The sequence below is a fragment of the Anser anser genome (assembly GCF_964211835.1).
Source record: "Anser anser genome assembly, chromosome: 12".
Classification (NCBI taxonomy): Eukaryota; Metazoa; Chordata; class Aves; order Anseriformes; family Anatidae; genus Anser; species Anser anser.
In genome coordinates, this window is record NC_139733.1 from 13,026,507 (window position 1) to 13,038,333 (window position 11,827).

General features: G+C 43.5%; 2 long non-coding RNA genes across 2 annotated transcripts; one reads left to right on the top strand and one right to left on the bottom strand.

Annotated features, from left to right (window-relative positions):
* Positions 1-449: 449 nt before the first annotated feature.
* On the bottom strand, positions 450-5,229 carry LOC310880277. Its single transcript, XR_014571580.1, has 3 exons — positions 5,120-5,229; positions 4,303-4,477; positions 450-2,881 (listed from the first exon to the last, which is right to left on the bottom strand). It is a non-coding gene; the product is annotated as an uncharacterized lncRNA (long non-coding RNA).
* Positions 5,230-5,287: 58 nt separating this feature from the next.
* Positions 5,288-9,240, top strand: LOC310880278. Its single transcript, XR_014571581.1, has 3 exons — positions 5,288-5,348; positions 7,325-7,406; positions 8,006-9,240. It is a non-coding gene; the product is annotated as an uncharacterized lncRNA (long non-coding RNA).
* The last annotated feature ends 2,587 nt before the right edge of the window (positions 9,241-11,827 follow it).

Sequence of the window (11,827 nt, forward strand, 5' to 3'; positions counted from 1 at the left end):
CTCAGTAGTTCTTGCAGTGAAGGGAATGAATTTTTTCCCGCCACACAGGTGAGTGCTATTGAGTTCAATAACCTCTTGTTGAATAAGAGCGTATCTTTTAGAGCACATCCAGTCTCTATGAAAAGACTCCAGGTGATGATAAATGCATCCCTTTCCTTGACAAAGTGTGCTAATGGTTGTTCTCCTTCACTGGTGCAAAGTGAAGGTATAGTTCCTATTGAAAGTGGTTTTCAGTATCATTATTAGCTGGCTTTTCATAGCCAAAAAAATAAAAAATAAAAAAATAAAATCAAAAGAATGCTCCTTTTAGCTCTCCATGACATTCACAGCTCCCACAGCAGACGGTCTAGTGAGTAAATATAAAGTAACAGACTTTCTAACCACACTATTTACTTGGTTCTTTGCAATGGCTCTGAATGAGCCATTAAGGACTGTTGTGTAAATATAGGATTATGGGCTCTTTAAACACATGCTATTCACTTGCTCTGCCATTATGGGGATCTCTCACTAGCAGGCTCCTACTGACAGACTCTTTGTTAATCCTTCTTTCATAGGGAAGACAGCAATGGCTCTCTGCTCCTTGCTTTGCCATCTACCTGTGTAACTCAGAAACTGCTAATGGCAGAGCTCTGCCTCTTTCCCTGAACACATGCAGGATTTGTGGTCCTCCTGGGGATAAAATGATCATGGCATGAAGGTTACATTTGGGCATCCCATTTGTGTGACTTCATTAAGCTGAGGCAAGCTTTTCATGCATCTCTTCCAGTCTTTTTGGAGGATGCTGATGAATTATTCTACCAGTTTGCATTAGGACAAGTGTCATTGTTTCTGGTAACTGCTGCACAGTAATTGCCTAGTTCAGGAAGGAACAAAGAACCATGTTACATTCAAACCAGATGACATCACTCATTACAGACTCCAAAACAGCTCACAACACCTTTGAGCAAATTCAAAACTGTAGGGACAGACCAAACAGCTATGGATAGACCCCACTAGTGTGATGGTCAAATTATAATCTCCTTTCATCAATTATATGAAGTCATAAAAATGTTCTCTATTAAAAAATATAATCCTGGAAACACACAAGGAACTGTGTAATCTTCTGTTCTTATTCATTCTCAGAATTTCTACATTTTAAAGAGATATGCCACCAATTTTCCTGGAGCTTTTGGACTTATGTCCTGCTAACAACAATGGGAAGATGCTGAGGTGACAAACTGAGTGCCAATGAGGAACAATCACAAACACCAAACACCAAGGAGAGCTGGGAGTACTTAGGAAGGGTACGAGGTTCTCCATGTACCTCCACTTGGTGGGAGGCATTATAATGTCTGACATGATGTTTGGTTCGCCAGTCCCTTCACACCAAGGTCCCATGATAAGGAGGATGAAGAACTGAAAAGGAGGTGGCTTAGAAGTCTTCTTGTTTGCTTCCTACTCCTTTAGGTAACTCTCCGGCCAAGCCAAGATATACACAAGTATAAGAAAGAGATACAAAAACAGCTTTGACCACTGAGTATCTGATGCCATTGAATCTCTTATGCCTTGTGTTGCATAAATAAAAAGGCAGAACAGGGGACACACTGCACCACCACCGTAGCTCAGAGCAAGTGCGAAGTCCCCTTGAGGATATACACAGCATCAAAGCTTATCCTTAACCGAGGTCCCAGAGAGAAGCAAGTTCGCGAAAGCTGCTCACAATGGGAACTACAGGCTACATGATATCGTGCTAAAATATCTCTGGTCACCCGAATACATCACTTCCATATCTTTCCTGTGTTCCTGGAGCAGTGCTGAGATTCATGAGTGAGGAGGAAGATTCAGCTCAGCAGATCTAGTTTTTCTCACATTCAGTGCTTCAAGTCTCATTTCAACAGGAATGCTAAGGCTTCTGCTTCACAGGAGCCTCTCACATCTTAATAATAATCAGATACTTAGCTTCCAAAAAGACATGCTAAGTCTGAGCCTGGGGCTGGCTCCAAAGTCTACTGAACTCAAATGAAATATTAACAAAGATTTGGATTAGACACTCTATGGTTCGACAGGCAAGAGAGAGGGGCAGATTGCTCCTTGCACTGCTATTCATGCAAATCATCTCAAAGGGGAAGAGAGGATGAAGCCATGATTTTCCTGCTTTCCACATCAGTCCTTTGACTTGGTTGCTAATGACATTGCCTTCTCTGCAGGCCAGCTAGGCCAGTTTGTGCCTCCTGTGGAGATGTGTCCCGATCTCCTCTGCATGGGCCAAATTGGGGATGGCACTATAGGCCTTACTTTTTTTTTTTTTTTTTAAATGTTTAATAAGCTGAGGGACCAAGAACTAACTAGTAACCCTTAGTATTATACCTGATTTTACCTGTGTCCAGAGAGGCCTATTTCTTTTATGGCTCTAATTTACTAAGACTACAAATGCCAAGCCACTAAGGGTCCTAATACTACAGACAGCTTTGCTTAAATGGTAGCAATTAATAATTCCACTACTTTTCCGATTCCCTCTTTAACTTTTTATTTCCCTTACTGTATGTCCTTGGCAGATATTTTAAGGCTCTTGCCTCACAGATCTTGAGGTCCTTAGAGGTTTGTCATCTCTGTGGCATGAAAATATTATAAAGCTACAGTCTCAGAAAAGGCACAGGCCTTGTTGGTTAATGGCTGCATGATCTCTGTCATCTGTTAATGCTTCTTTATCCATTTTTGGTGGTTGGGAACATGTATGGAAGGTGGAGTACTCGAGCTAAAAGCCTCCAGCTTGCTGAACATGGTGATAACTAGCCTTGGCTTCGGTTGCTTTGGACAACCAATCCAGGAGTGATGTTGCTGAATGGTCTCTTAATAGAAAAGCTGTGCTCTTTTCTAGGATTTTGTAACAACCGGGTCTTTCCTTGGGGGAAGCAGAGACAGAAAGGTAAATTATAATTATGAAATTTGAATGTTGTTTAAATGAGATAGAATTCTTACTTTCATGACACTTGCTAGATCACTTCTAATGACAAACCATGCTCAGGATGTAATTTTTACATCAGAACCTAAAGACAGAAAGGCCAGATGTTTTGGACTGATGCCAGGCTCCTGTATCTACCACAAGTTCAGCCAGAAACCTGCACAGTTTGAGGATATCAGTGAGTATTGAACTGCAGTTGCCTACAGTGTGAGATACTACCTGGAGCTCTGTGAACCACCCCGTGGAAAGATACCAAATTCCCCCACTAGTGCTCTCATTTGTTTAAAACTATTTCAGCCTGCCTTTATCAGCATGTTTGTTGGTGTTCCCAGCAAGGATTTGGAGTAAGTCCGAAGTCTGGCTGGACCCTTCCCTTTAGCTCAGTGACCCAGCAGGCCGGTATCTCCAGGAGTACACTTTCTAATCAGCCAACTAACAGCACGCTTTATGTCACAGGTAAACCTGACAACATTGCAGCGATTAAAAATATCTTTGTGGCTATGCTGAAGTTCCATCACAAGATCTATTCGGGCTCTTGAAAACAGCTCATAAATTTTACAAGGGAGGAACAGCTGGAGTTGGCATCAGGGAGTGCTGTTGTTTTGGCTTGCAGATACAATAACTCCCTGGTAATAATAAAATAAAAAAATAAAAATCTGCTACACACATGCTAGTTTCATGACTGTGTTTCTTTTTTTTTTTCTTTCTTTCTTTCTCCCTCCCCTTCCCCTCCTCCCCCTTTTTTTTGGTGGGTGTTTTGAGTTTGGGTGATAATTTTAGAGTTGAAAATGTTTTACTGGATTCATTTAAAAAGCTAAAGAAAAAGAAAAGGTGATTTCTTTGTCTCCATTGTGTTTGAAATCATTTCTGACCCTAGGAAACAACTGCACAAACAAACAAACAAAAAAGTCATGAAAGCTTTGATCTACAGACAGGAAGACTGACTGGTATTTAAAGTAGAAGAAAATCTGGAAAGCTCTTTCTCTGAACACTCTAGTGATCAGAAAATAACATCTTCTGTCATTCTGAGTGCTGAGTTTGGAGTCTCAGGAGCAGAACTGGCATTAGATAGGAAAAGAAAGAACCTACCTATTTGAGGAAGAAATTAGAGCTGACAAAAAAAAAAAAGCCAATTTGAAGTATCATATACATTATTTGGTGACATTAATTCTTAGAGAGCAATGTAATTTTTTTCCATCTTATTGGGGAGTAAAGAAATTGAAAGCAATGCATAACAAAATATATTGCTTCTTGCTTAGGATATAGATCCATAGACCTGATCTAGAGACTCCTTGTAGTAGAGGATAAGTCAGGGAGCCACTACACAGACACGGGGATCTGCCTGCAAAACTAGATCTTGCCTTGGATACAGAACCTCTCCCATCAGTGTGTGCTGAGATGTAGGGTGTGGTGCAGGGCATGCTCCTTCTGGGTCAGCAGGTGACCCCCTTCTCTCCAGGCTGACCTCACTGCAGGGAGTCTCATCGCAAGAGTGACTGTGGCTGGCCAGTTTGTATGGGCTTTCACATTTTTACCCTGGGTGCAAAATAGAGAGGCTGGTACCAATTCAACTTCAGAAAGTGCTGTGAAAGCTATAGATGAAAAGTGCAGTGGAAAAGTTAAGCAATATTAATGATTATGAAGCCACGAGATTCTCCAAATGGAAGATGCTAAAAAGTTGAAGTGCTATTATATTTTTATTAAAAATGTTATAGCCAGGTACTCTCCTCCCTTTCATTGAATGCGACCAACTTCCTTCCTCACTGATGGAAATTGAATTACTTGCAGTGTTTTGTACAGAATTTTTTATTATATTCTTAAAAAAAAAGATACTAATAATATAGATCCAATAATTAAATTGCCACCAGAAGGTGATAAGTCATGAATGGAACAAACAAAGAGAATAAAAGAGAACAAGAATACAAAGAAATGTATTATATGACCAGCATATGGAATATTAAAAGGAATAAAGAAAACATAACCCTGATAATAAAGTCAGAGTAATGACTTTGACAGTTTGTGTTCAAGGCACCATCTGAGCAACGAAATATTCTTCAAATTTCTGGTGTAACTCTTGCCCTCCTGAACTTCAGAGCAGAATTTTGCTCTGGTCCGCATTATCAGGAGTTCCCATTTCAGTACTGCTATTTACCTCTCCTGAAGGTATTTTGTACCTACTGAGTTTGAGGAGTTCCACTCGTGTCTTTACCCTGCTTTCCTTCTGGCTTTGTGGGCACACAGGGTAAGAGAAGGATGGGTGAAGAGCTAGGGGATGGCTTCACCTGTGCTTATCAAGCTATCAGGCCCTGCTGCAGGTGATAAAAGGGAAAGGGCAGGCTGGGGGGTTGTTAGTATGGTGGGTAGGGTTGGTAGGAGAGAAATGTGTCTTGCTGCTGTGCCTTGGGGGGTAAGGAAGGGTGGTGGTCCTCCTGTGGCTGATACTAAAGGAAGCTTTTGTGGATCAGATCCTTGCTTTTTGGAAGGGTGTGCTTGAAGTAGAGGTTGCTGGCTCTGAGCTACTTTCCTGTTATACAGGGCTCATAGGAAAGGGGGAAGTGAGGCCTATTTTGTGTCTCATGTTAAGAGTATACTCAGGGTAGTGCTGGCACTCCTGGCTAAGGCAGTGCTGGGGTTCTGCCCTATGAGCAGGGGCAGAGGATATGCCAATTTTGCTGCCTATAGTCTAGAAGCAATCCCTTTCTGCCTTTGAGACACCAGGGCTAATATTGCAAAGCTCATTTTCCAGTTCTCAGTCCTTAGCAGATGTTTACATTAAGTTAGGAGCCGTAGCATGCTTCTTTAGGGCATATTTCTTACTATTTTATGCTTTTTAAATATAGCAGAAATCATGCAAGAAGAGGGAGCTGGTCTTGTGGATTATTCAGATAACAACAAGCTGCATAAAGACTCCTTCACTGGGATGTTTTCATGGACAGGTTTTTATTGGAAAGCTTTGGAAGTGTCTAGAAATAACTATTCAAGAGGTTCCTGTTTCTCAGATGAGCTCCATAACTTGCCCAGGTTTATAAAACAAACTGGTGGTGATGAGCAAAGGCTAGATTTCAGGTCTTCTGGATTCTTTTGAACATTGTGCTATTGCTTGGTACAGGGACATGAGGCATAGGCTTATGTTTAGCTGAGGCACTGAAAGGTTTCTAAGGCAAGACAGATTCTGGATTCTCTGAAACCTGTTGCTTTGCTATTGAAAACTGCAAACTGAGAAGCAGATTTCTCTCAAAGGCAGATGGGATGGTGCTACAGTTTGGTACTGAGCACCAGGGGCGTGGTGGTGGGTTGCACCGTACCTTGGTGTCCCATGCTCTGCAGCAAGATTTCCCTTGTTTCAGTTTGTGCTTGAGATTTGAGGATGAAAGCCATGAGGATGAGATGTCACTGCAACATAAACAATAGGAGAGCCTGTAAAGATGGGCCACAGCAGCTGAACCAGACTGCACGGCTGGTGTTAGTTGGGTTACAGGGTACTGCTGTAGTTTTTTTCCAGTGTGGCACACGGTCAGTGCTGAAGTGGCTGTTCTGCCTTGTCAGGACTCAAAATTAACAACCATTATCCAATGCTTTTCCTTCCACTTGGTGCTAAGATGTAATTTTGCCAGCATATGAGGAAGGCACAAAGCATTCAGGCTAGATGATACTAGGACCACGATTTGTCTTGGCCTTCACCCTGGCCTGAACTATGTAAGAAGCCACTAAATTCTGGAAGCCAAAGGTGGGAATATCAAGGGAGGAACAGGAAAATAGCAGTCCCCAAAATGCATTTGAGGGACTTAGTCCTTTGAAACCCATGTGCTCATCCAGCATGCCATCCAGTAGGCATGCAACCTTGGTACATCTCAATGTCATGCATGGCCCAAGGAAGGGATAGCTGAGGGATGAGTCCCTAGGGAGTAGGTCCCTTCTTAGGGTCCCCCTGCAAGGGATGCAGCAGTGTTAGGAGACCTGGAGAGTGACTCTGGGAGAGCTGCTGAAGGGAGAGGTGTGCGGCACGCTGCCTTCGCAGCCCTCCTCGTGTCAGCAACAGGAGGCAACTGCTCTGCTCAGAAATAATAAATAGTGCTTTTTATCGAATTCAGAGTAATTTCCCTTTAAGAGAATTCCCTTTAAAATGAATAATAACCCTTTTTTGAGACCTGAGTGTCGGCAGAAGAAGCTGAGTTTGTTTTCATGTTATAGCTGTGAAACAGTATCGGGCGGCACCATCTGATTCCTTTTCTTACAATTCTTTTGTGTCTTTCTTTTTGTAAGCAAAAATGAGCACATTCAGGCGTACGAGAAAGAAGTGAAATCAGATTGTATTGCATTTCTTTTGGCATATATGGTGCAATGCAAGACTTTTTTTTCTCCCCTTAACTTCCGAAATTTCAGATAGCCTGAGAAAAAATACCAACAGAGACAAAAATGGGGAATCAGCTTTCCATCTAAATGCTATTTAAAAAATCGCATAAATGTAAGTAGCCTTTTTATGCAGTTAATTATTTTTTTTTTCTTTTATCGTTCCTCAGCTCTGTTTTCAGTCTTGTCTTCTATGTGCTTTCAGATGAGCCCATGTCTCATGAAAGTGATGTTTTGTTAATGTAGGCCATCAGCATTTCTAACAGCAGGAAGTAAACTGAGTATTTCCTTCCCCAAAACAGCGCTACTAATTTACTTCAGTCTGAAGTAAAACGGAGAAGATACTCTTTCAGAAAATTGTAGATTCATCCCAAAAAGCAGAACTTCAAGGGAACTAAAACTGCTAAGGTTACATTGAGAAAATGATTTAGACTGAATAAAAAGAGCATGGCAAAGCTGTAGGGAAGTGTGACACGCTGCATTTCAACACCTTCAAAGGGAAATAAATATTTGGAAATGTTGCAGTGTTTCATTCTGAAGTGTTTTTAAGGGATTTTTTTTGGTTGTATCAAAATGACGTTTTCCATTAAAAAAAATTTAATCTTCAAAAGGTTTTTAAGGAAATAAGGGTCAAACATTCTGTATTATGTTTCACCACAAATGCAACATTTTAAGCTAACTCCTAAATGTTTTCATTATTATTTTTTTTTTCAGGGAGCTGAATTCTTCCTCCTGCAAATGTTCTGTTTTAATTTGACTCATGCATATTTTTCCCCCCATGAAATTTGGGGTTTTGCAACATAACAGATAAGCCCCTTTTTATTCCTCCACCTGCCAAAGCCTTGGTTATCCAGCCCTCACACATGCACACCACTTCTAGCGCACGCTGAATCCTGGCCAAAATCATTCTCTGCTTCTCCATTCCCCGGCATTTCAGAAAGCTTTGCCGATGAGGCATAATGCCAACCTGTGCTCTCTCGTTTTGCCATTCTTCAGTCCCTGGTGAAGCTGTTCCAGGAACCTCCTTCCTGACTGCTGCCCATTTATCCATTCCCCAGGGACCAGTCCTAGTGCATTGCCTGCAGTCTGATTCCCCCATGCTGGTGTGGCTTCCCATGCTCAGTCCCATGTGCTCCTCACCATACCAAAACGTCAATGTTGTAGACAACGAGCTCACTGGTACCGTGGCTGAATGGTGCTATGTTTGGGATTTGGTGGTGCTATGGCATGTTTATATATGGGGTTAAGATGAGACCCCTATGAAGTCAAGGTCCCTTTGAATCTCGGCTCCCCATGGGCTTTATTCCAATAGGTTTTCTCACTGTAATGCTCCCCAGCCCTGTTCTGCTGCTACGTCTCTGCTCCAGAGGCACCGCATTGCGCCTCTTCATGGCAGCCAAAAACCATGTACTTTCCTAGCATCTGCCAACATTGCCCCAAGATCTGGACAAGTCTCAGGACAAGGCAATAGGCAGCTCAGTTGCATCTGCTCACATCCAGCTCAGAGCTGGGCTGACACACAATGCTGATAAACCCATCCTCAGCAGGGTGAAGGGTGTGTGTGTTTGTATGAGAAAGCGAAATTAGTCATCCTAATCACAGGTTAGGTATTGCTCTTGGGGTCTGGGCTTGACATCAGCATTTTATCCACCCTCAAGCTGAAGAAAAACTCTGCTTGTTTCTAAAGCATCTGTGTGCTCTGCTAGTGAAAAGGTTTTTCCTCCCTCTTCGCCTGTTCGTTCTGGGCAGATGTCTGGTATTTTGTCCTCTCGTCAGCAAGAGCATGGGGATTTCACAGAAAGCCTGGAGTCGTTTTAGATTTGTAGAAGTTGTATAAGTTTTGCAGACATAACTTTTTCCTTTCTTCACAGAAAAACACTGTTTTTCAAACATAAAAAAGCAGTTGCTCTCAACCCAGGAGGTACCTGCTAAGAGCCACTTCCCAAGTTTTCCCCTCTCTCTGATTATACAGTCCTGACACGAATCAGCCCAGCACAGCTTTCCACAGCACAGCCTCGCTTGAGGTGGCAAAGGGCAGTGCATTAACTTCAGCACTGGCAGAAGTTTAAGGGCAGCGGTTTTAAGCAAGCGCATTAACAAGTTAGGAGGACTGCTCTGCCAGACACCGGGATAAAGGGTTATTTCTAAAGGCACCGGAGATAATAGCCGTGCTGCAGTTTTCTGCTTTTACCTCCCCACAAGCAGCTGGGGACTCCCTGGTCCTGGGTTTTCAGGACTGGGGGAGCGGGGATTACAGCCTGTTGTCAGACCATCCCAGCCACGTCCTGTCATTGCTTCGTGCCTCAGTTTCCCCAAGTGAAAACAGAGCATAAAGATACCAGTGTCCTCTCATAGAGTGATGAAAAAAGCTGTAGAAGTATCCAAATGAAAAATTAGTGAGAAAATAACATGTAAAGGTAAATGTGAAACACTCTTACCATGTGCCTTTCCCTATACTAATTATTCTGCATGGTGTAAGGATTAAATACCAGGCTTTGCATGCCCCCCTGTACTTGGTGGGTTTTGGTGCTGTAAGAATAACAGTGTTTGCCTCAGAAAATTCCTTCAGTTTGGGCTTTCACTCCTGCTCCCAGCAAGAGGAGATGCGTTTCTGAGCTCTAAGCTTCAGTGCAGCTCAGACCTTTCAGCAGCTGCTGCTGTGAGCTTGCTAAGCAGGAAGAAAGAAATCTCCCAGGAACGAGTGAACCTGGGAGACTTCTGCAGAGCGAGGCAAAACCGCAGAGATATTTGGGGGCTGCAATGAATCAAAGCTGCCCTTCTCCCCCTGCTCCCCCTGAGCAGCTCTGCTAGCCCGCCTCTGATCCCAGGGTGCTTCTGCTCAACGTTACGTGCTTTCACAGCATTGCCATGGGAAGCTTGCATGTGAGTTAGCACCGAAGCCCTGGGTGTATCTTAATGGACACTTGCAAAATCCGCCAGGTGCTTTCACACCCTTCTTCAGCAGGCAAAAATTTCTCCTGGCTTGCAGAGGTGGACTAGAAAGAACGGGGAGGGAGAAGCCTTTCCCAGCCACCCCACATCCCTTCCCGATACAGTGCAAAAAGGAAATCTCTCCTTTTTTTTTTTTACCAGTCACAGTCTGGGAGCTCTTTGCTGGCAGGGAGAGGAGCCGCTTCGACTCCCAGCCAAGCACCACGGTCCTTTTGTTCATGCAGCGCTCAGCGTCCAAAATATCGAGGGGGTTGGCAAGGGCTGCTGGAGGCAACTTGTGCGAGGCAGCGGAGCGTGAAGGGAAAGCATCCCGCACTGGCCAGCGAGGCAGAACACGCCGGCACACCCTGACAGCGCCGTCCCTTCCATTATTATCGCACGAGGGGAGAGAGGGTTTTTTGGCAGCTGCTCAGAGGGGAGTGCGAGGGCTGCATCTGCCTTCTGTCACCCGCGTCCTTCGGTTGGGCCGAGAGGGGGGTAGAGTCTATTTACTGATTGCAAAGAGGGACTGATGACTGCTGCTGATCTGGGAGTGTTAGGTATTGATTTTCCTGGGGTACCTGGAGGTGGATATTGTGCAAGGAATGGTTTAATTGTATGTGTATGTAGATGCTGCTGTTCATTTGCCATCCTGCAGCACTTGTAATGAAAAATGTGTTCAGATAGATGGACTGCAGGTACGCAGCCTTTTTCCTTACTGGATCAGGAGCTTTACGGAACTGAGAAAAATGTATATATATAATCAACGTGATCAAAAGTTCCAGACATTTTTGGACTCCGGAGACACATGCTCAATTTAGCTCTGCAGTAAGTCCAGGTGCATGCCCAAATATAGCTGATTAGCCTATGGGGCAAGTACTTACCTAATTAATCTATGGAGTGACAGAGCTTGCATACAAAGGAAGTATGCATCTGTTTTGTGGATGGATTTGCACATCTCTAGTGCTATACAACTCTTTCAGTAATACACCAGCTTCTGAGCGTACAGACAGAGGAAGTTGTTGTCTCCTGCCACCACACACAAGCCTGGCACCCAAAGCAAATTCTGGGAGCCCCAGGCTGATGAAACTGCTCCAAACTCTGTGATGGTCTGTACTAGACCTATTGGCACCTATAACGCTGTGTATGTCCATGTCTGCATACAGGCGTCTTTCTTTTTTTTTTTTGCTTTTTAGAGAGGTGAGCAAAATGGATGCAGTGAATTAGAGTGGAAATCTGCCAGCTTTGGTCCAATCAACCTCATGTGTGCATCTGCAAGTGGTGCAGGCACACAGCGTGCCTCCACCCAGCTTGAAGTGCAGCAACCACAGGACTGGGCTGAAAAATAAAAGTTTTTTCCCTCCAATAAAGTCCTGCACAAAAGTGTAAGACAGAAAATGAGGGATGTGCCTTCCAATTTATCAACACACTCTGTTACAATAAGCGTAGGAACTGCAGATGCTGAAGTGAGGAAATGATACAGAGCAGGAGCTGATTCCATCTCCTAGACACGGGCAAAGGAGGTCAAAAAGGATCAGACTTGACCCACACCTTGCTTCAGAAATCAAACCTGAATTAAATATCCCCCAGTTATTTTCCACATTC